Source organism: Ornithodoros turicata, chromosome 5, assembly GCF_037126465.1.
Source record: "Ornithodoros turicata isolate Travis chromosome 5, ASM3712646v1, whole genome shotgun sequence".
Classification (NCBI taxonomy): domain Eukaryota; kingdom Metazoa; phylum Arthropoda; class Arachnida; order Ixodida; family Argasidae; genus Ornithodoros; species Ornithodoros turicata.
Genome location: NC_088205.1, coordinates 40,444,342 through 40,469,226, shown reverse-complemented (window position 1 = coordinate 40,469,226; position 24,885 = coordinate 40,444,342). Strand labels below are relative to the sequence as shown.

At 44.9% G+C, this 24,885-nt stretch overlaps 1 pseudogene; it reads left to right on the top strand.

Moving 5' to 3' along the window:
- LOC135395763 (cell adhesion molecule Dscam1-like) overlaps nt 1–12,027 on the top strand; it is a 97,914-nt pseudogene extending 85,887 nt beyond the window's left edge.
- The last annotated feature ends 12,858 nt before the right edge of the window (nt 12,028–24,885 follow it).

The window sequence follows — 24,885 nt, the reverse complement described above, 5'->3', positions numbered from 1 at the left end:
CTTGAACGTAGGCTTCGCCGCTACGCGTCCGTGCGGCGATTGAAGGCTCCTTTACACGTTCAAAATTTGGAACCCGAATGGAACCTTGAAGATGCCACTATTCATGCCCCAAAAAATGCTCAAAAGTTTCGTCTTGGCAAAGGCAACATCCCATTAGAGAACGAATGCAAAGCGCTGCCAGCAGAATATGTAGCACGCGCTTTTCGTTCCAAAATACACAGGCTCTATGGGATTCATTTTAGGTGAAGCCTGCTTTACGTTTTGTCCCTAATTCTTGGGCATGAATATATTGTTATCCAGGGGAAATAGCTCAAAACTCGTTTGTAACAGTTGCGATATAATGACTGCACCACAGTGAGCGGGTTAAAGCATCGTATCATGAAGAAGCAATACGTACTCTCGAAAATACTGTGTGTCTATGTCACGCAGTCTTGGGATCAGGGCGACGCCGAAGCCTTCCTCATCTCGAAAGCGGAAGATTTCACGAACCCAGAAGCGCCTGGGCGCAACACGCCTCTGCCATAGCACAAGTAACAACAAAATATTTATTTGCCAGTGCGTGACGGAAACGGGATCCATGCTGCCTCTCTTCAATCCGCGCGTAAACACTACAGCATGGCCGGAAACTCCGCGATATCGCGTTTCCGCTCAGCAACGAGACACCGCGTGACCTGGCCCAATGGGCGCTGCAAGTGAGAACACGGCAGCGGAAAGCAACGCTCCGTTTCAAGCGCTGCATCTAAGCGCTCAGAAGCAAGTCGCTGTATGTGGGAACTGGCCATAAACCTGAGGCGCATGGCGCTTCTGTAGACTACCCCTTTCTGCAGAACGACCGGTGGTACCCAGCAATATCGCAGAGCCCGAACACGTGAAGTTGGTCTTTTTGTCGACCTTCTTGTCTCCTGGAAAAATTAATGAAGGGAGGTACCTTCGGGCAAATTTTTGCAAAAGTATTTGAGCACTAATATTTAAAAGTATTCGTAAGGTACGAAGTCAGTCCCAAGAGTGTTCCAGACAGAGTAACTTAGGTAGAGTACTTACAAGTCTGGTAGAATCGCACATGACCTATCTGCGAGCCAGTAAAACATAACTCACCGTCATCATCACCACTTGACTTATGTGTCACCTGGTTGCCTTCGTGTGTTGTGCCTTTTTAAAGAAAAATGTGATCATAATTCTCTAATATCATCTACAGTTTCCAGGTATCAAACGACCATTATGACTGTACAATTTCATGCAAAGATTGTGTTTTCTAGTTGCTGCTCATTTCGAGAGGAAATTCCAAGCATTAACCGTTCGACGCGGGGACAGCATCGACTTGAGCTGCAAGGCTGTTGGTGAACCTCCAGTGACCATTACGTGGGCCAAGGATAGGCACGGCTTCAACCCCAAGGTTGAAAAGAGGTACCTTACTACTAGGATGGTGGAACGATCACCTTGCTGATCACAGGCTAAGATTGAACCCAAATCTCTCCACCATGTAATTATCGATGTAGTTACATGGTGGAAAGGGTTGAGTTCAATTTTGTTGCCTGTGATCAGCAAGGTGACCAGCCTTAAAAAGGCTATAGTTGACGAGTACACACACTACAAATATCGTCCACCTTTTTATTGTTTTATCGCAATAGAATGCCAGAGACTACGCTTTGTTTTCAACGTGTTCTCACGAGACTGAACAACACCGGAAGCAGTGGAATTACCCCGGGGGAAAATGAGGTGTTACTTTTGACAAGTGCTTTGCGGTATCCCGATTTAAAATATAGCTGAATTTGTTATAGTATGTGGGAACGTCGATGAAGAAATATGAAAAACAAAAATCCGGTTTCCTTTTGTCAGCCTTCAACCGCAGCACAATAGTATTTGTCATCGTCATAGGTATACGGTTGAAGAGAAGGCAGCAACGGAAGCTGTGGAGTCCATCATCTACATTGCTGCGGCGGATCGGCGAGACTCGTCGTTGTTTAGCTGCTACGCAGAAAATACCTATGGACGCGATGACAGTAACTTCCAGGTGGTGGTACAAGGTGAGTTCTATGTGAAGACATAGTTCCGACACAATGCGCGCGTTGTATTGACAGAGCCTCCAGATCCGCCTCGCGGCTTCGAGGTAATATCTACAACCAGCAGGTCAGCATCACTGCTTTGGTCTCACCCATACTCAGGGAACAGTCCTATCCTCAAGTACATACTGGAGTACAAAGAACAGAAAGGTGATCATACGCTGTTCCTTTTATTGTCTTCTCAAAACATTCCACGTAACTGCAGTAGTGGATAGTCGCCACCTACGAAAAAAATCACAATTTATAAATAAAGAAAGGCAAGAAAGTTGACATGTGTACGGCATCTCCGTGTCATCACCAACGCATATTCCTAGCCAGGAGGCGCAGCTGGGCTGGTAGCGTATAAGTGGTATATCACTTTCCACCTATAAGGAATTGATTATTTTTTAGGATGACATGGATGTCTGAATTCTGTAACGGTGCTGTTGCTGCGGTTTGGTCGCACTGAGATGGAACAGATATCGTTCATTTAAACTGTTTTTTTTTATTCATGCATACATATAGGAAGATGAAGCGATCCTATAGTAGGTCTCATAGTTCGGGGCCCGATAACCAGTACATGAGATATCCCCGGTACAGTATAGCCGGGATGATCACCGATGCTGAATTGACGTAAATTAGGATAAGCGGAGCATGACAGCAACCGAAGCTGGAAGTGGTGAGAAACACCCAGCGGCTGTTCATTATCTTCCGTCACCCCCCTGTTTGAACCACGTGGATGAACATGTAATTGGCAGCCGGATATAGCTAAGCGCTGCTCCGCGCAAGAAATGTGTAAGTAGAAAAATCACGAAGTGTAAACGCGGGCTTTTTCTCTTAATTTCGCTGAATTTTCCGATCGGTGGAACAGAGGCTCCAAACGCGTCCGAAGTAAAATTTCAAAGTTGAATTTTGAGTTTTATTTAACTCATTTAATTATTTATTTAATCAATGACCCAGTGCAAATGAGCCGCTCACTGTTCAGTTCTTGGCCGATGCCTCAGGGATTATCACTGAAAAGGAAGCTTTTCTATAACGCCACCTGTTTATGATTTATTCAGCCGGGAGGCCTTCGTGAAACACCCGGTATATCACTTAACGCCTTATACAACCTGAGACGCCACGCTATCTCTGATATATGAGCAGAACCACTAGCCGAAATATTGTTTTCAATTAATCCGAGTAACGCTTCACGTGTGAAAAATACAGTGAAAACGGACTCATTAAAATTTCAGAGGGGAAACAGTTCGTAACAGTTAAATTGGGACGCAGCAGCTTTCAAAGCCATTCCCACCCGTCATTCTTCCCTGTGCATCATCATCACTCCGGTGCGGGTTTAGGGCCCCCACCCCGTCAACTTCTGTAATCACTATGTGCTTCAATTGACCTAGTAGATGTGCATATACGAGTAGCATGCTGTCCGCAGCCTAAGCGGGGAAACACCCGGTGACATCATCGTTCATAATTTAATTGTTGTCGTTGTTATTGTTCTTGGCCGAACCCTCGAGAATTGTGGGTCCGCTCCTGATCTCGCTTAATATACCATTCTCTCTGCAGATACATGGGACTCCGGCGTACACTTGGTTGCCATAGAGTCCACTGAGCAAACTCACCTAGTCAACTCATTGAGGCCAAAAACAACCTACGACCTTCGAATACGTGCAGAAAACGCTCTTGGTGTAGGCGAATATGGCGACAGTCTGGTCGTCACGACGGAAGAAGAAGGTCCGTCATTATCTTATTTCCATCCACGTATTAACGATCCGTATTCCTGACAGCTCCCAGTGGCGCTCCGCGTGCTATCAAGGTGATCCCTACTGGCTCCAGAAGTCTTCACGTCACTTGGAAGGCATGTTACACGATATCTTTGGACAGCGTGTGGCTACCCAGCGGCAATGTGGGCAGCTTGTCAATGTACAACATTGAATACTCGCAGAAGTTGTCACAGTTAAAAAAGCGAGGGACAACCAAAGTACGTCGACTGGTCGGTCAGCATAGTATCACTCCTAGTGGAAGATTGTTTACGGAATGAACTATCAATGAACATATGAATGTTTCCTATCATGTCAATGTCAATGAACGTTTCCTATCAATTCACGTTTCCTTCAAACGAGTTGTATCGTATCAAGTCCACGGACAGTCTCGAACCTCTAGTAACCATCGCAATGACCGCTTAGTGCGGCGTCATTAGGGGGTTCGAAGGGTGTTCTGGGTGATGTGACGGAACAGGGGTGATGAGTCTGAGTCACGTCAATAATGAGTTCCATCACAATGAGAGTTACCCTCACAAAAACCATACCAAACGTTCAAACGCCATTTGTATTGATGACGCGACTCGCGAAGCCAGTGGGGAGTAGTAGAGCTCCAATAATGAGCATTATGTAAATTTACCTGCGCGTCCCGGGAGAAATTTGCCTCGTCGGTTCAAATCACAGTTCTGAGAAAGTCCGGCTTTTCGTGGACATGTCGCAAAAGCTAGTTGGCGAAATCCATTCTGCATTGGAGATCCCTTTGTTCCAACTGTTGGTGCAGTTGTACATGAAGGCTCGCTTCCTAATAGCTCTCTCCTGACAGTTGATGATGAATCCAATAAATAAAATAACTCAGGAATAAGGTGCTGAGTCAGGATTCGAACCTGGGCCCTCTGAATTCCGGTCAGATATGCTACCACTACGGCACGACAGCAGGACTTCCTCCTGCGTTAGAGTGCCGCAAGTACAACGGGGACGGACAGCCAATCACGCTATTCCCATTCTCTCTCACTCAATCAGACACGAGGCAGAGCGACATCCTCCTTGTTTACTTAGTATACACATGATGTCGCCCTGCCTCTTGAGATAATGGTACTCCAGTCTCCCTCCTCGCCTCACGCACGCTAGGGTGAGGCAGCAATAAGTGCCAGTTGTGAGTACGAACATCTTATTGCAGTGTCGCTGACCTGTGGCGTTTCTTTGTGGTCGCAGTATTGTCGCAGGGAGTGGTCTCGTACCTGGATGCCACCTTTGAAATGTATTCACTGCTTTTTTTACTTGCCCTGTGCTGCATTTAAGGCCAGTACCATATTAGCTCCCTCTTCGTTCGAGTATGACATAGTTTGCTCTATTCAACTGCAAAGCGCCTGTTCTACAAGTGTTAATGTCAGTTCCCACATACAGCGCTTCGCTATAGCGCTAGAAAATAGCGTCCGAAACCTAGCGCAGTTTTTCCGCTTGCCGTTCTCACATACAACCGAGCACATAGCGCTATCGTGCACCGGTTACGGGAAATCTCGTCGCGACGTGATGCACCGGTACTACCATGATTGTTTACTGTACGCGTCGATCCCCAGCACCATGGCGGGTGACACGTTCCGTTGCAATTCGATGCTGTGATTATACTGTGATTGCCATGCATTGGCAGATGAAACTCGTGGCTATTTGCACGTCGTCGCCTTCCCGCCTTGCTGCATCGAGTGGCCACAAGCAAAACAAAACCCAGCTTCCGCGACGTCACCGCTGAAAAAAGCTCCCGATTGGTTAACGCAGACTTAGCGCTCAGAATACCGCCGGCTGTGCTGTCTGGGGCTTTTCCTGGGTTTTCCTCAGACGCTTTCAGACATATGTCGGCACAGTTCCCTTAGAAGTCGGCCCAGGACGCACATTCCCCCAGGGCGTCAGTCGTCACGTTGCCCACCTCTGTGAGGCCGACAACGGCGAGCCCTTTCATCAGCACCACCACCACCACCGTTAGGAAAGTTGATGGGGGCTGTATTTCGACAAGCGCTATTTTATAGCTGTTCGCAGCACTGAAGGAGAAAAACATAGCACTGTGGAAACTGACCTTTAACGCTGTTCCGACATATAGCAGCGCGCTAATATAGCGCTACAAAACAGCGCGCAAAAACAGCGCTCACTATTATTAGGCGGTTCACACTTGCAAAACGACGCTAGCGCTATAATTTAGCGGAAGTTCGGTGGTCGTGTCCGGTCTCTCCCATCGTGGCGCCTCCGGAGTTCGACAGCATGCGGACGAACAAGTTCAATCAACTAACTGAAGCCATTATGAAGAAGCTGAAGAAGAAGACTTACCAGACATTTTGAATGACAGACTCGCCGGTTCCAATGCGGTTGCCGTGCCGTGAAATGCGGAAGCAAAACAGCTCCATTACTTCCGCGACGTCATCGCTGAGAGGCCACCTCGTTGGCCAACACGAATGTAGTGCTAATATTAGCACCGAAAAAGTTTACACGAGCTCAACTCCGGCAAGCACTAATTTTTAGCGGTATAGAGCACTGCGAGGAAGAAAATACAGCACTATTTTCTTGCGCTGTATAGCAAATCGCTATATGTCGGAAGAGGCCTTTAGTTGTATCAAAATGGATGTCAATAAAAGCTACACAGACAGCAGGATGCTCAACGCGCAAGCTGCGCTGTTAAGCTATACTCTTTCAGTTGTGTTCTCCGCGCATGCTTCTATATGCAGGAAATCGCCACATGAGTAGCGTTGCGTTCGTTTGGGTACCGAAAGAAAACAATATCTCTCCCAGCCATTCAACGAGCATAGAAAGACTCGAGAACAAATATGCCGGGAGAAGGCTCATAGTAAGCAGTGGCTTGTTCTCTCTCTCTGAACTTGCTCACTCCCCCTGTGTGTCAAGCGCCAATGTGGAGTAAGCGTTTTCAAATTTAACGGTCCTACAGCGAAAAGAGCGGTGTGCTTCTCACCTGCATCGCTTAACCTCACCTCACCTGCATCTCATAATGTTTTATAACAAGTTCCGGTTTTAATAGTTGTCGTTTTGATGAAAAACAAATGGAAATAAAGTATTGGTTCAAGTGTATGCGAAGCTTCCGTTTCGTTTCTAGCTGGTTTCCACCGGGTCTCTCCAAATTTCAAAATAGTACCACTGGAAGCCACCGATTCCAAGTGGCCGAAATAGCCACCGATTTTTCTCACCCAATGTCCGAAAAATTAAGCACCGAAAACCAGGATCCCTAGGCCTACGATCTTTCAATTTTCGTCGCTGACGCATGATTCCAGTGCAGGAAATCGTCACATGAGTAGCGTTGCATTCATTTGGCTACCGAAACAATATATTTTTCCCCAGCCATTACGAGGTAATTTTGCCGTTTCCCTTTCCCTTGTTTTCTTCTACTTCACGGAAAAAAACGACAAAGCTTTGTTGTGTCATTCCTGTCGAGCTTTTCGCTCACCAGATATGGGACGTACGATTCTGATATTTTAAAGGCAGTTGGCGGAATGGAACAGAGATCACTTGTTCGCGAAGCGGGCGCCGAAACGCTCCGATCAGACGCGCTTTTCGCGCGACGCAGGAAGGTCACGTGGTATTTTTGGAAGGCCGGGCACATTTCTTTGCTCGACTGGTAACAATATGCAGACGTTCTCGTTCCAGTGCGATGCGCCGTTTCCTCTTTGCTTTCTTTTTTTAATTTGAGGTACAACGTAAATAAAACACCCGGTACTTGTGCACTCCTTAAGTGAATAGGTGTAACGTTTGTCAGCCGTTTTTCCTGTTCAGTCACATTTGCACATAAATACAACGCTGGTATGATATCATGTATCGCCTGGTATGGAAAGGGACTCATGGGGGTGACGCAAAGAGGAGAGTAACGCATGCCCCTAGTGATGCCACTGTGTCCGCTTTCACATCGCAGCCAGAAGAAACGTCTCATGCCAGTGTCCAGGGATATTACGTTGGCTATCGCCTTCTGGACACTAAGGAATCCTACTCGTACAAAACGCTGGAAGCCAAAGTGACAGATCCAAGACGGGAGGATGCACTGGAAGAATGTGATCTCACTCAACTTCGGAAAAGTACCACGTACAGCGTGGTAGTACAAGCGTTCAACTCCAAGGGCGCTGGGCCAGCTTCTGAAGAAGTCGTCTCTCACACGTTGGATATAGGTCGGTCCATGCATAATACATCTTAGTTGTATGAGGTGGTACACAGTGTTCTTTCTGAGGTTCGTTGCTGTTGTATATCAAGTGATATAATGGTACATGTGGGATCTTATAATAAAAATGATGTTACAGCGACAGAAAACGTACAGCGAATGAGCGTTCGCTTGATCTCTTCCGGCTAGAGAAGAACTGTTTCTGTTAGTAATTTGTTATGTAGATATGCGCTTGCTGTGCGGCGTAGAAGGGCAAGGTTAAAATATTTGGATTTGCTTTTCGATCACGAGCTTGATTGTAATGATCTAGATTTTATGGCTCGACGAGTTGTTATCTAGGAGTCTGAATCGTTCCATTTCTGTAGAAATAGAGTCATCGAAAATCGGTGCCCACAAGTTTTCCTTCTTCCCATGCATAGCGGGGGATTGGAACAGGTTTCCTGAGGCAGCTGTCGTCATTGAAGATTACGATTATTTTTGTACACGGATTTAAAAGAATGTCCACACCTGCTAGGACCCATAACTGGGCCCGCAGCATGAATAAATAATAACTAAATAAATATATGGATAACATTCATATTCCTTTTGGCATATCTACGCCATGATCCTGAAAAGTGCTTATATATATACAGACACTTCTCTCTGGAAACCTCTAGAAAAGCACCTGCAGCATGTGCACTGCAGGTGGCTTCTTTTTTCTTTTTTTTCACCAAATAGCAATATATTTTCATTTCTTGTCGTTTTTATCGCAGATCCACCTCCTGCTCCAAAGTTGATGTTAGTATCTTCAACTTCCTCATCTGTTCATCTTAGGTGGGAGGTAGAGAGAGACGAGCCCGTAAATGGTACACACTAACTTTCGTTGTTTCATTGCCGACTACGGCAAGCAGTTCTATCATTAGTGATTGAACGTAGCGGCGCTACTTATTAACTAACGTCAATGCATGGCCCAATTAGTAACCCCCCTTCTGTTGGTTCGTTTGTTTTGCTCTGTTGCTGTCCACGCTGCTCCTGCAGCGAAACAACAGAGTAGATTATCCTTAATTACATAGCGATAGCGCCGCTATTCTCAACGGTGACAGTATTGGAGAAAACTCTTCTATTCACATTGATCTGTTCAGGGTTCATCATCTTCCAAAGAGTACAGGACGCTGCAACAGAGACCGAGGTACAAATATCCGGAGACAGAACCGCGTACGCATTTGGAAGCCTGGCTTGCGGTCAACGTTATGCCTTCCATTGTGTGGCTTTCAACGCCGTCGGTAGGAGTCCGACTAGCAACACCGTGCTCGCCAAGACCGACGGTTCCGGTGAACGATACATTTTTGCTACAACAAATGAATGTTGAGATGACGCTTATTCATCATCGCAGCCCCCGTGGCACCGGATGAAACGTCTGTGGTGACGGCCAACATGAGTGCCGCTCACGTCTTCCTGGGTGTGTGGCGGAGCAGGGGGTGTCCGATCACATCTTTCGCCGTGCTCTATCGCGAACAGGACAGCTCAGACTGGATGTCCTTACCCGGACATATAACGGGAGATTCTCTCATCATCAACGACCTCAGTCCAGCCACGTGGTACCATCTTCTAGTAACGGCTCACAGTGAGGCAGGATCCACGGAAGCGCAGTATGCCTTCGCTACGCTTACGCTTAATGGAGGTACGGTACCAATGTCTTGATGGGTGGCAGGAAAGCTTTAAATATACCGCTGCAAATTTCTTTCGCCCTTCAGTTATCGATGAATCACTACTGCACTACTGCATTTTTTCATGAGTGAGCCTTCTTCGTATCCTTCTGCTAGTGACCGCATGAAATAATCTCTGTACTGCAACACTGCGATGCAAGAAATTGCAACATGCAAGCAATGAAAGGGCGCAACGACCACGTGCTGCACTGCAATTTGTTGCGCTTAGTGTTGATGTCTGTCAATGACATGAAGGACACCATGAGTACATGGGTACAATATGAGAGACCATTTTTGAGTGCTTCTCTCACACAGTGCATTCTCGTGTTGATCGCCATATTTCGAAGCAAGCCATTCGAGCAAACACTTTCTCGTACTTTGTGTGGAAACTATGTACAGAGTCAAGCTCGAGAAATCTACACAGAATTCCGGTGGAATAATCGGAAGCATTTACGAGGTATTCAGTAAAAATAAGTCGTCTTTTAAACAGAGGAGTGACCGGCCGAGCATGAAAGCCAACATTCCCAAACGCACTGAATTATTCGATTGTATTCCCACGAAAGGGAGGGTCTATGACAATTCGGCCTCCTTGAATGGGTTGCGACACTTCGTCTCATGTTATTCCGGATTAATTTAAAATGCAATTATTTAGATCGATGTGAACCTACATTCCAATACAGCAAAAGTGGTAATAGACGCGTAGAAAACCGGCACCGCGAATACTGAAATTCATGCGGCTCTGATGGCACGGCACGCGTGTACGCCAGTGAGGAAGCGCAAGAGAGGTCACGTGCTTACGACCACCAACGGGAATGGGCGGAGCTCTGATGTCAGAGCTCGACAAGTACCTGTGTGACGTACGTGTGTACGTGTACGTGCCTGACGAGTGCGTGTAATGCGCATGCAGTGAAAACAATAGCAGTCTTCGATTGTGCTTCGTGCAAAGCGTCCCCGATTCAGCGGACCTTTGCACTATCTCGATCATTCGACTGGCAAATATGCCGCAGCACGGAAATGACGCATTTCCCCCGACGTTCATGCAATGTTTCGTACACTGTGAAGCAGACGACGTAAATAGGGTTGCGGTGGAATGTGATGCTTGTCGACGGTATTTTGTCATCGGTTGTCGAGAGGCTTCTCGAGTCAATCAATAAGACGTCAATCACTCAAAACACAGAGAACCTGCGACAACCGATGTAAGGCTTCTCTATTCTTTTCAAGTCTAATGTAGTTCCCACGAAAGCAACACGTGTCTTTTCACTTTTCACTTCCACTTTTTCAGTAATCAGCTAATATTTGACTACCAGAGGTGGACAGCATTTTTAACGGAATTTCAGAACCTATAAAGCTTTTATTCCAGGAGAAAAGTTTCATCATTCAATTGAGTGGTGGATATATCAAACACACAAACTATCAGTTTTAGTTACTTTCATGGGTTCCTGATTCCTTCCGCAGGCACTGTGCCTCCACCTCGGTCCGCCGCCGAAATCAGGCACCGCCGTATCCGGATTCTGCTGCCCATTGTGTGCACTGCCCTTGTGCTCCTCCTGGTCTCGGCAGCTGCCTGTTTCGTCTTCGCGCGCAGAAGATATACCAACGTCCATTCCAGAGGTCAGAATACTCTTCGTTCAAGGTCTCGAGGATACAAAATCGTTCTATTAAACCAGTTAGTCGTGTTTTGTTATACTCGTTGTGGCGTACCTTGTAGCACAGTGCTGCATAAGGGCAGTAGAAGGAAATGAACGAACGGCCATAAGGTTTATTTTTGTTACAAAAATTGGCCCCAAAATGGATGTCATGAAAGTTGAAATGCAACCAAACAAAATTAAAGCGAAGGATGCCTCTTTTCAGATGAAGAAAACCCGAAGGTCGTGGAGGCCGTGCCCATGAGCATCTGGGAGCCACGAGATTCGCGAGAGCAACTCTATTTTCCTTCTCCGTACGCCACGAGCCGTTACTCCGTGTACGCTGACGCCGGCCCTGTGCACCGCACTTGGGGATCCCGAGCGCTACACGGCGGATACGAAGAAGACCAGCCAGACAAAGTGCACACATACGACGTGCCTTTTCTCAGAAGGCATCCCTCCGCTCAAGAACAGGTATCACTTTCCATGGCGGTCAACGGGCCACAGTAACCAGGACTTTGTCAATCTTGTAAGTCGCTTGATTTCTTTCGCACTGCCTTCTATCGTTGCTTGGAAAGTGAATGATATCTTCCAAACAGCAAGTACTCTTCGTACATTGTATACCCTTTTGGTTCTCCTACAGGACTATCTACAGAAGGCCAGTTGGTGGAACATAGTTATCTTGTAACGCAACCATCGGTTCGCATTCCCACCAAGTTCCCAATAGAGCCCTGCACGTGCAGCAACGGAAAAATGCCAGGATCCCAAGGCGCAGAGGATGATCGTGACTAGGGATACTATTTTTTATTTTTGCTAGGGTTTCAAACAAATGTGGACCCGAGGTGCCACCTAATAGTTCTTTACAGTGAGTATGAAAGACTGTGAAACGGAGACATTGTAACCCAAATGAGAATAATTACTTTATGTGACTTAGGCCCTGTTTCACCAACGCTGGTTAACGTTAAACTAAAGATGGGAGGAATCCAGAATTTTCTGAATCCGAATCCAAGGAAGGTTCTGCGAATCCACGAATCTTACGACTCTCGAATCTTTCGAATCCTTTCTTAAAGAAGAGTTTAAAAAGCCAGGAAAAAAGCACTTATACTGAAAAGCGTTTTGAAGCAGAATTTGATATCTTTGTTAATGAAAAACAAATTCGACAATAGTTCACATTCAGGAGAAAACATACCCATAAACTTCTTAAATGTAATTTATTTAACCCGTTGTTCATCGACTACAGGAAATACATGAACTCTCGAGTCTCAATCCTTTCCATAAAACTAAGAAATAATCAAAAGGAAACCATGTTACTTTTAAAGGAGCTCAGAAAGCCATCTCAAAAATTTTCAGTTCCGAATGTGTTGTGAAAGCAGGTAATTTAACTTGATGATTAACACACACATTTTCTCCCCCCAAGCGATATTTTTGATAGAAAAAAAAGACACTCGAACATCGCCGCGCGCGTTTCCGCCTGACTCGCTCCGCAGGGTCAAACGAGGAGGAGGAGGAAAAAACGTCACCGGTGATGTCATTAGGGTTCAAAGCAGCGACCACTGATCTCTATGAATAAAGGCTGGATCACGCATAGGAGAGGGACTCGTGGGAGAGAGGATGTTGGAGGGCCCAATGCCGCAGGCTTCTCCCATAGGAAACAATGGGAAGCGATTTGATTTGGAGCATTTGTTGCGCTTTAAACGCTCTTCATTGCTGATTAGCACGCATCTTTCTTAGGAATCAGTGTGCTGATGTATTCCAAACGTGCTTCAGCGGTGTTCCTGTAGTTTTTAATGGTAATTACCTTCTTTTTCTTCTCCGCTGCCTGTACTCCGCACGGGGAGCATACGCATAAAGGTGAATTCGGTGAATGTCAACCTATAAAATTAATTATTTTTGCTCAGAAAGGGTTCACACTGTTTATTATTGTAGGGTATAGTTCCGTTTGGTGTTCGGTTTGAGTGTGGTGTTTGGTTTTCCTGTGGTGTTCTGTGGTTTTCGTTCGTTATTGTGTGGTTTGGTGTTGTATGGTTCTCGTTTGACTTTTTCTATTATCGTATTATGTTCTACGAGTGTGTGTGTGTGTGTTCTACAATAAGACCTCGTTCCTTATTGCGAAGGGGCTCATTATTTTATTCACCACATCACCACCAGCAATGGGGTGGAGTATCGCCCCTGGCAATGAAACTCCCCATTCCTCATCTTTTTTTTTTTTTTTTTTTATTATTACTTTTTTTTGACACATGCTTTAAACAACATAACTGCATAATCCATACGGACCATAGCCTAAGGCTAGTACGATCCGGTAAAGAGAGAAAAAATAACAATGTTCAACAGCAGCAACAGTCAAATGTCAATGCCAAGCTACCGACATCCAGTCGACAGCAAACATAAAAACGTAATCATACCAACTAACACTTATAGCAAGAAACAGTAATACTAACACTTATTCAGTAGGAACCTTCGCACAGCTAATTTTAAATTGTTAGACATTATAACATATAGAGGCAGAGAGTTCCACTTGATAACTCCTTGGTGTCGCAGAAGACGCTTACCATATATATTCGAGAACTGCGCAACATTAAAGTGGTGTTCCAACATAGCACGGCTCGTGCGTGTAACAGATATAAGCCTTACTCCAGCAACAGCTCCCTCATTCATAATGCAATTTTTTATCATCAATACAGTTCTCTCAAAGCATAAAAGATTAAGTGGCAGAATGCCTAATGGTTGATACAGACTAGAACAAGAGATCCTCGGATATGTATTGGATATAATACGGACTGCACGATTTTGTAGAACTTCAACTGGGTTCAGATAAGACTGATAGGTATGCCCCCATGACTCTACACAGTATAACAAATGACATTGGAAAATTACAAAATATAAAGTTCTGAGAATAGGAACTGAGAGTACCTGTCGCGCCCTGAATAGTGCGCCATTTGCCCGTGCAAGCTTAGAACATATATACGAAATATGTGGCTTCCAGTGCAAATGAGAGTCTAGGATGACACCAAGGTATTTAATGCTATTAACACAGTCTATGTTTGCCCCTTTGATTTGTATTTTAAAATTCGACAATCTAACAGCTTTACGATACGAACTAAAGACCATATATTTAGTTTTTGTAAGATTTAATGTTAATGAATTTGCCTCTAACCACTCTAGTAGGTGTGGGACAACACAATGAATTTTGGCTTGAATGTCGTCAATACACGAACCCTTAAAAAGCAGAACGGTGTCGTCAGCATACATAATGCTATCAGTGTTTACCGCGGTCGAAAAATCATTTACGTAAAGAAGAAAAAAGATCGGCCCTAGGGCAGATCCTTGAGGGACTCCCATATGGACTGGTAACGCATGGGAGCGACACCCATCTACCGACACGACTTGGGTTCTATTTTTAAGGTAACTAGTAAACAAATCGAGTAAATGTCCTCTACAGCCATAAGTATCTAATTTGCAAAGCAGAATATCATGAGATACACTATCAAATGCCTTTCTTAAGTCAAGAAATATCGAAACACAAATTTCATTATTATCAAAACACGCATTTATAAATTCTGAAATTGAGAGAACGGCAGTTGCTGTTGACCGAGTACAACGAAAACCATGCTGGCTAGGGCTGATCACATTGTGCCTTAAAAGAAATCTTGTAAGTCTAACAGATAGTATTTTCTCAAATATAATGTTTAATGCACTGAGAACCGAAATCGGCCGATAATTCGACAAAATGTTACGCGGTCCACTCTTATATACCGGAACGACCCTAGCAATCTTAAAGGCATCAGGGTACTTGGCTTCGAGAATGGAAGAGTTATACAGATCAACAAGCACTGGACACAATATATCAATATTATATTTAATGATTTTCATGCTTATGTTATCATGTCCAGGAGCAGTATTGCCCGAACACTTCTTCACAATTTTTAAAACTTCTTCAGCGGTAACTTCATATAATGCAAAAGTACTCGCAACAGGATTTTTTACGTAACTCAAAGATTTTCCAGCATCGCCACTAAGGGAACTGGTAACTGTGAAGGCTTCATTCATTCTTTTGCATAAGTCATTGACGTCACCATTAGAGTCCGGTAGAACGTGTCCACGCTTGCCTTTCCCGATAACTTCATTTATGATACTCCAGGCCTTACGAGGATCCGTAGTAACACGAATTAACTCACCGAAGTATATCTGTTTACGTGCTCTCATCATTTTTACGGATAAATTACGATAATAATTGAACTTCCGTTTTATATAATCGCTAGTTTTGTCCTTATTTCGCTTGCGAGACCAATAGTTTTTCTCTTTCAATATATTTAAAATGTCTTTTGTCATCCAAGGACATACGGGGCTACTGTAGTGACCACGGGTCGGTGTACTTGATTCATTTATCGCCTTCTGAATCAAAGATATAATGTACCGACATTTATCGTCAACACAGTCTTGCCTTATTGGTCTTTCAAAGTAATTCGTAAGTAGCTGACGTAGCAGTGCATAATTTATGCGCCTAGAGATTTTAGGGTCTCTAAGTAGGGATTCATTACCTCGAAGAGTGATTAGTGCAGATATTGGAAAATGGTCCGCGATGTGTTCCTCAATAACTTCAGCGCTGCCGTCGTCATTTTCCACGTTAGTTATTATATGATCAATCAACGTGGCTGTTTCATTAGACACTCGCGTAGGCTTTGTGATTATATTTTTGTATGCATACGACCTTATTAGATTTTTGTAAGAGCTGGATAAGCTGTCATCTAACCAGTCAATATTGAAATCGCCACAGATATAAGTACTATATTTATGGGAGCTCAGTGTAATGAATAAATCCTCAATTTTAGTCATGAAACGATTATTGCATAAGTGGGGAGACTTGTAAACCACTCCAACTATAAGATTTTTGTTTAACTCTATAAACAAAGCTTCGCAGCTGTTATCTATCTTGAAATTCAAGTCAGCGCGAATAATAAATTCATATGTGTTTTTGATATAGATGCCGACTCCTCCCCCTCGTAATTGTCGGGACATCCCGACAAAATCAAAGCCCGGCAACACAAAATGTTCGTTTTCATAAATCCATGTTTCACTTAAACACAAGATATCACATGGATACAAGGCTAAAAAACATGATAACACATCAAAATTCCTTCGTAAACTCCGTATATTCAAATGCAACAATCTCAGTTTCATATCAGCCATTGTTCAGAGTATTCAAAAACAAAAACTGGCACTCGTCTAGACTATCAGTGCAAGGTCAGATTCAGCTTTGATTGAAACAGCTCTTGAGCTATCATTTTTCCTTGCTAGAATTGTACCACGGGAAACCCACACATATCTCCAGTTGCATTGCCGCTTTTTTTCTATTGTTTGTCCCAGCAGTTTTCTGTAATACGGGCACAGATGATCGCTAACAAACACGGGGTCATTTCCCTGTAGACCCAATGCAGCGACTGTAGGACGTTTCCTTTTTGCAGCCTTAAGGATACTCTCCTTCTTAGCTCGACTGATAAATCTACAAACAATGTTGGATTTATCTGGATTATGTGTGGGGACCCGGTGTACGGCATCGATATCCTCAACCATCAATGGTACTTCCAGGTAGGTTGCCATTTGCTGTACCATCGCTGATACCGACTCATTCGGATAAACCGGAATACCTCTTATTTCTAGGTTATTGGCACGCGAATATTGCTGAAGTTCATGCAACTCATTTTCACTTTTTTCGAGTTGACTTTTTATTGTTCTAACTTCAGCCTTTAGCTGCCTATTTTCCTCTTGAATCTGTTGTACATTCGCGGACATCTGAGTTAGATCACTTTTGAACTTCTCGAATATCGAACTCATGAATTCAATGGATTGTTTTATATCATCCATGTCTTTTTGTAGAGCAGGTAATGCATCCAACTTTGTTGACATCTCAACTAGCAACTTATCGGTTTTGGTACTCATAGATCTGAGCAGCATGAAACACAGAAAAAACAACGAATTTGCTAAGTCAAGTCAGCGGCAGCAAGCAAAAAATTAACTAATACAAAAAATATTGCTTCTCACCTGCAATGTCAACCACAAAAATTCTATAAAGACAGTGTCGTCAGGCAAGAGCTGCCGCTGACTGACGAGATGCACTGAGTCCGCTGCCCTTTTATGCTGTATGTCAAAGGCGTTATCCAGAAGGTGGCGCAGTGATGTAATTTGTTGCTCGAAGAAACACGTGTCGATAGTTGGCCTAGAGATAACGACGCATGGCACGATCTGCAATGTCAACCACAAAAATTCTATAAAGACAGTGTCGTCAGGCAAGAGCTGCCGCTGACTGACGAGATGCACTGAGTCCGCTGCCCTTTTATGCTGTATGTCAAAGGCGTTATCCAGAAGGTGGCGCAGTGATGTAATTTGTTGCTCGAAGAAACACGTGTCGATAGTTGGCCTAGAGATAACGACGCATGGCACGATCTGCAATGTCAACCACAAAAATTCTATAAAGACAGTGTCGTCAGGCAAGAGCTGCCGCTGACTGACGAGATGCACTGAGTCCGCTGCCCTTTTATGCTGTATGTCAAAGGCGTTATCCAGAAGGTGGCGCAGTGATGTAATTTGTTGCTCGAAGAAACACGTGTCGATAGTTGGCCTATCTTAAAATAACGTTGCTGTTACGAGTGTGTTGCAGCTGTTCAGCTGTCAGCGCACACATCTCCACAGGTACCCCAGCAAATTCTAATGTGTTACTATTGTGTTACTTTTAGGAAGTGCTGCGGAAAATCAAACTTTGTATGTACAGCATCACTCTAAAGTCGTACAGTTTGCCCTCTACGATCGAAACAGGTCTCCTCAAGGTGTTTGCAGAGCACCGAAGATTTAGCCCCAATTTTCGCGACCCAGGTTCTGCACGCGCTTCTTCGGCACAGCGGGGCGACTGTCAGGGAACCTGTATAGCACAAGTACACTGTTTATAGAAAATACATGGTTTTGAGATCTATAAGAGCAGCCAAATGTAATTTCTTAGTACTTAATGGCATCAGCAAAGTAGCAGTGCAAGCAAGTCAGAGTTGTCAGATGCATGCGATATGAATAAACACGATTTTTCCTCAAAATGAAGACATTACCTGTGAAGAGTTATCCCCCTCTCTCTGTCCGTGTGTGAAGTGCACCCAAAACTGCAACAAGCTGGCATGGCATGCCTTCTAATTTAAAGGAAATGTAAAAAACGCGGGCAGCCGCGCTTGAACTAAATGCAGACGACAGGATGCGTTGGGCCCACCAATATGGCGGCCGGTGACCAGGCTCTGGCGCACCCTATGCGCGATCCAGTCATATACTGTAGAGATCAGTGGCAGCGACCGTGCTTTTATCGGGGTCAGCGCTGCCCGGTTTTCTTTTTTCTTTTTCATTGCTTTCTCCCTGTCGAGTGGTGAATAATGGAGGACTTGGAAGTGTCAGCGGAATATCAGCACTTGTTAACGCTTTCAGTGTGGGAAATTCGGACTCTGCAGAGATGCAGAATGATTAACTGTAGCTCTGCCTGTATTTGAGGAAAATGATTGAAATGCGTAAAATGTATGAAGCAGGTGCTCGACACATATATTTCTAGTATGTATCGTTGCAGGCGCGTCGCAGGCGACATACGTACCACGGTTTCTCGCACCGCGTGCTGACCAGCTGTAGGCAGGTTGAACGACGGCGTCACTGCGGCTCTCAGTCTTGGTTTGAATTTTCCAACTCCGGAGGCTTCAGCAAGTGACAGGTTGAGTTCGTAGTCGTCCGATCGAAAGTGTAGACCACAGACGACGATTTCAGTATTCGGTAGGACGTCATCACGTTCTATCAGTGTTAGCCATGCACTTCGTGCTGGTTCTTTCCACGGAACCCTGTGCCGGCGATATTTCGGAGCATTCCGTACACTGTTGACGCACCCGCGAACACCGCACGCCGACGGCATCGCGACTGATTGTAGTGGACAGATAACAATTCGTAAGTCGTAAGATTGCTGTGGATTGTGTCACACAACGTGTCGGTACGAATACACCTCCAGCTGAATGATACAGTAACCCAGTAACTGAATAACTACTGTAGAAGTCGTTTTTTCCGCGTGGAAAATATTTTCGCGTTTTCGAACAAAGCTGGTTTGAGGAGTGATTCGCGAGTACTTAAATTCGCGACACAGGTTTCCGGGAGTGCTTTGCTCTTGCATATCGTCCGCCGTCAATACTCCGGCATATTTTGGCACGTACTAAGACATCCGTTGTTCACGGGGATGGCGGCGCTCTAGGTCAATCCCTTTCTTCTCCTCACAGACACGGAAGGAAAGGCCCTGTACAATGGCCTTTAGGGACGCTGCAGGAGGCCATAGTACTGGCCGTGTGCAGATCAGCCAGTTCATTTTAGCAGTCCTAATTCATTATCACTCAGGGCACTGAAGGGTTCGGTTGAGATGTCGTACTATCATACAACCTAGTTTTGAGAATGCGGAGAAAGGCATGTTGCAGCTTCGTGGTATAGTGGTTTATATGTACAGTGCAACGCATTTGTAGGAGAAACAAAAGCTTAATCAATTTTAATTTTTTTACATCTTGCTTGGTGCGAAAAAAACAATCTTCTGCAGCTTGCTTAAACTGCCTACGCTGCATGGAGTAGAAAGGGTCAAGGTAGCCACGGCATAGCGTCAAACGCAGCACGATTTTTGTCATCATATGGCCAAGTGTTAGCCAGAGTTATTCGCGAGAATTTATATTCGCGATTTGGGAGGAATGCGCGAAAAACGCGAAAAATAATTCCGCGCGAAACAAAAAAAAAAAAAACACTTCTACGGTATAACAAAGTTTCTAACCGATGCGGGCGAGTTAGTGATTATGGCGATGGTGCGTTCATTTTGAAGCGTACGCTGAAATGCTGCGCTGTTTTGCACTAATTGTCGCCACACAATAGAACAACAGTACCCATGTTCGTTTACTGTACCTGATAACTCAAAGAAAAAACGGAAAGAAACACTTCTTCCACGCTGCGGGTTACGACGTCGTTCCCAGTCAAAAATAGCAGACGACGTTTCTCTAAACCAACCAGCGCGCTGTACCCTCGTGACGTACAAATGACGCGGGCGCCTCGTCGGCTTGTTCCGGGCATTGCCACCGTTGCGCACGGTCGCGATTTTCAAAATCAAATTCTGCGATATCTGTGCATTTGGCGATTGAATTACTTCGCATGGTACATTTTAATAGGCAGGATAACCGCTTGGTTTAAAAAAAAAATGTAGGGATTGAAGTACACTCTCAGGTCCTTTAAACTTGTAATGCAAGAGTTCCTCCGTGAACTCTCTCAGTCCAGAGCAACGTAAATAAACAAACAAGGAAACACCCGACGGCCAATCAGGCTTTCGGCGGACTCCGGAGGCGCCAATCTTAAAAATAAACAAACAAACGTGGTTGGTGGATTCGAAGGATGCGATTCGCCGTTTTGGGCACTGGGATTAGAATTCCCGAATCGCGAATCCCTGCCTAGGATTCGAGGATTCGGTTGGCCCATCCCTACTTTAAGCCAAGATCAATGGTTGCGAAAACACACTCAAATCTTTTTTACAAACGTTAGTTGGAGACATGATGAACGATTCAGTGGCAATAACTCCCTTTGGTGAAGCAAAGTTAAGCTTTAAGTTCCAGTTAAGGAGCTGTTGATCTCGGTTCGAATGTTAATCGGTGTTGGTGAAGCTGACCTTAGTTGCCAGCAATGACGTCAGCGGACTATTCCAACTGGCATATCCTGTCTACGAGTCTATTGCTTGTTCACATCGACGCATTCGAAAAGTAGCCCTTTAAAGGAAAATATGAGAGATCCTAATTGGCGTTCTAAACTTAATCTCGTTACGTAACTTCACTGCAGTGGCTCGAACGTGCTCCGACAGACACACAAATGTGCCTTCTTCTTACCAAAGAAATTTTTCCCTGTGTGTCCTCATGGTGCTCTTCAGAGAGACATAATTTCATCTAGCCTTGTTTTGCATGGTCATCGTCATGCGTAAATGTGCTACTGTACGATATATGTGTGCATGATGATGCTATTAAAAGTTGTTGATTCCTATTTCCCGGCCACATTTTCGTTCTGATATAGTCCTGATGATAGTTGATTGATCCCCGATACCCTTTCGCCCTCAAAAGTTTTGCACTGCAGATGACGCAGTGACGTCGCAGTACTCTTTAGTAGTGTACACGCCCACACACGCACACACACGCACACACATAAAAGAACTAGGAAACGGAGTGACCTACAATAGCTCTTTATTTGCCTCATTGAAATTGGTCTCATTCGGTGCTGCTCTAACACACTCCTTTAGTTATGGCAGGTTGCTTACTAACGGCACCATCTGGCCCATCCATTGTACTCTCCGTATGGAGGATATGAACGATGAGGTCCGTAGTACCCTGGATAAAAGCCGTGGTTGTGGTCCGACGGAGAATACCCAATGTAGCCAGCTTCTATGGCCACAAGGCATGCCAGGAGGAGCAGGAGGCGTACTACAAACAAACTTTCTGTCAAGTTCCACAGGTGTCACGTTATCTCTCACGGTATCGCGGTATTCAGCAATCAGGACGAACGATGAAGAACGCGATGAAGATTCTTCAATAATGAAGAAAGCCTGAGCTACGGGCGAAAACACAAAAAGAAGACGCGACATACCATACCAGGCGCGGCACGACACACGCATAGCTCAGACTTTCTTCATTATGCAGTTCATACACCAGCTCGCCTGCAGCTATGCTATATTATCTCTCACTATATACACGATTTAATTCATCAAGTTATATCAAGTGGAGTAAAAATCGGGTGTTTTCCCTTGCATAGCAAGATCACAGTACGCGGTCTGCATTTCGGTGGTTTATGTAACTCATCGACTGCCAATCTAAATATACAGGAAAACCCCCTGAGACGGACACCTCCCTACCTCGGAACAACTCCTGGACCCCCCCCCCCCCCCAAAAAAAAAAAAAAAAAAACAAGAAAAAGAAATCTCGGAGGCATGACAGTGATTTCCATGCTAAGTCGGGCATTGGTTTTCTCAATGTTAGTCCTCCTTTGTAATGAGAAGACCCAGGGCGAGTCAATCTTTTATAACCGTCACATCTTTCGCTCCTGATAATCTGCGCTTTTCTTCGAAGGGGTCAGTGTTTACTCTTGTTAATCTAGGTCGTTACCCTGTTTTGGCGTTACGACTTCAGTTTATTCAGTTTGCTTGGAGCCATTGAACAGCGCACTGCACCAAAGCCCTCGCGAAAGTGTCCTGTACCCTGTACTCCAATGCCGAAAGAAAGGGTGTGGATTTGACGCATGAGAAAAAGTTTTGAACAGGCAGGAGGAACATGCGGAATATCTGCTGTAGCACGATGGGAATGAAACTGAATCCCTTAGTAAGGCTAGGTAATGTTAGTATAAAGGTAATAAGCAGTTTCATTGTGCGACATCATGCGACGAGGCGAATGAATAAACTGTTTTGTGCGCAGCTGACTGTCGGGGAATATCGCGTTTAAGCAAAATATTTTCTGCGATGGCTATCAAAGCCCTAATTATAGCACTTGGAAAATCTAATCTACCTACTGTAATATTGAATAAATCAATTCGTGCTGCAGCTGCTGCACCTACAATCACAGCATTCCGTAAAGAAGGTTTCCGTTAACGTAGCCGTGTGTCATGACTTTCCAAAAATGATGTGCATGCAGAAAGGCCAAGGGTATTACCAAAGAAGTCAAACTTACCCATGATTCCAGCAAAAGCGATGAGCATTCTAAATACCATTGCTTTATATATGCCCTCGCCTCAGCGCAAATATTTTCACTCTTGCACCTCCTGCTGTGCCCTTAATCAGAGACCCCATGGCGCTCGGAAACAATGATGTTAAAAAAAGGAAAAAAAGAATTGTCAGGACGAAGAAAATAGTTTTCGTAAGAACTGTTGTGATTGAGTGAAGTCAGGAATTTCTTTGTTCTCGTGTGCATGAACGAGATTCGACGTTTATCTGGTGGAAGAGACATTCAACAGGGTTTATTCAAACACCTCCAACCCACCTTACTGGGTGGTAACGAACAACGTGCCTATCAATAGCGTTGACTAGGCATTCTCATGACGGCTCAGCGGTGATTAGCTTAATCTATTCAGTGTTTGATTACTGGAAGATTCAATCTGTCTGGTTCGGAGGTACCGCCCATTGGAGCAGAATGGAGTGAGGCTGGTCAGCAATGCTCTGTACTGTCATGTAACATCTATGGTCTCCACATGGATATTTGCAGGTACAAGTATTCATTACGACTCTGCTCCGATTAATGATATGAGCCAGCTAGTTGACACTTAGTCGACGAATTGAATAGTTGGTTAATTGGTTGCGGCGAAGGAAGAGGGATGCTTCTTCTTTCTCTGTTCTTTTTACTCTCAACCCCTTTAGTTCCTTGCTTTGTATTTGTTATCTTTATCAGGCTTTCGGGGAAGCCCGTTCAGTGCTACCTGCAACGGAGACATTACAGAGGCTGCGTTCCTAAACCTACTTGATCAAACTTGAGAGTAGATAAGTCCCGTTCCAAAACCTAACCGAGTTACGTGATGGCGTCATAAAATAGCGCCTAAAAGTAACTCGGGTTACACTAACGCGCTCAACCACGGTTCAGTCGACCACGGTTGAGCTCAACCGTGGTTAGGAGTGTTACAGTGCAGCGCAAACCGTGGTTTACTATACAACGGTTGACTACACACGGTTGAGTTTCGACTGAGCTCCTCAACCACGTTCTAGTCAACCGAAAAGCAAGATGGCGGACTCCTGTTCAGCTACTGTAGCGTCGTCAGAAACAATACGTGAGCTGCCGTGCAGTAAAAAACACTTCGTTTGGTCAGATGCCGTGACGATGCACTTGACAAACCTCTGGGAGGACAGTATCGGCGTATCGGCCAGAGGCCAGACCTAAGTGGCCAGAAAAGAAACGCCGCCGTTTACGACCTCATCAAGACAACTAGGGCTGCGGATTTCGTCGGGAAGCAAGTACGGGCTAAAATAGAAAACCTGACCAAGGAATCATTGGACTGCAATTAAAATTGCAAGACTGCATGCATAAGACTGCAATTAAAATTACGGCAGAAACCGCTGTGCAGATTGTCATTCATATGCGATAGCATTTAAAGGGGCACTAAAATGCAAAAGCAAGTTCAGTTCAAATTGCGTTACACGTGAGACAGTTGAATTGATGTTCTGAGGCTGGAACGCTATGTTAATTTCGCACTTGTTATCATAATTCAAAACTTTGATTCCGTTACGAGCTACAATCAACATTATACCGGGCTCTTTCTTGCTTCAGCACTAAGCAGAGAATGCCGTTTCAGTTCGTGCATCGGTGTTTTTAGTACATGCGCGTCCATAGGTGTTTTTAGTCTGCGCGGGCACGCGCGTGCCACGCCATGCAGCAGCCGGTGAAAAATATAGTGCTTCTGATCCCGAGATCGCGGGTTCGAACCCGGCCGAGGACGCCAGCAACTTGGTGGCAGGGTACAAGTTGCTTAGACACGCCGTCTTCCGCGAGGGACGTTAAATACGGGGTGCCGTGTGATGAGCTTTCATCGCACGTTAAAGAACCCTCAGGTGGGCAAAAGCAATCCACAGACCGACCGCTGTGGCGTCGCTCATGATCT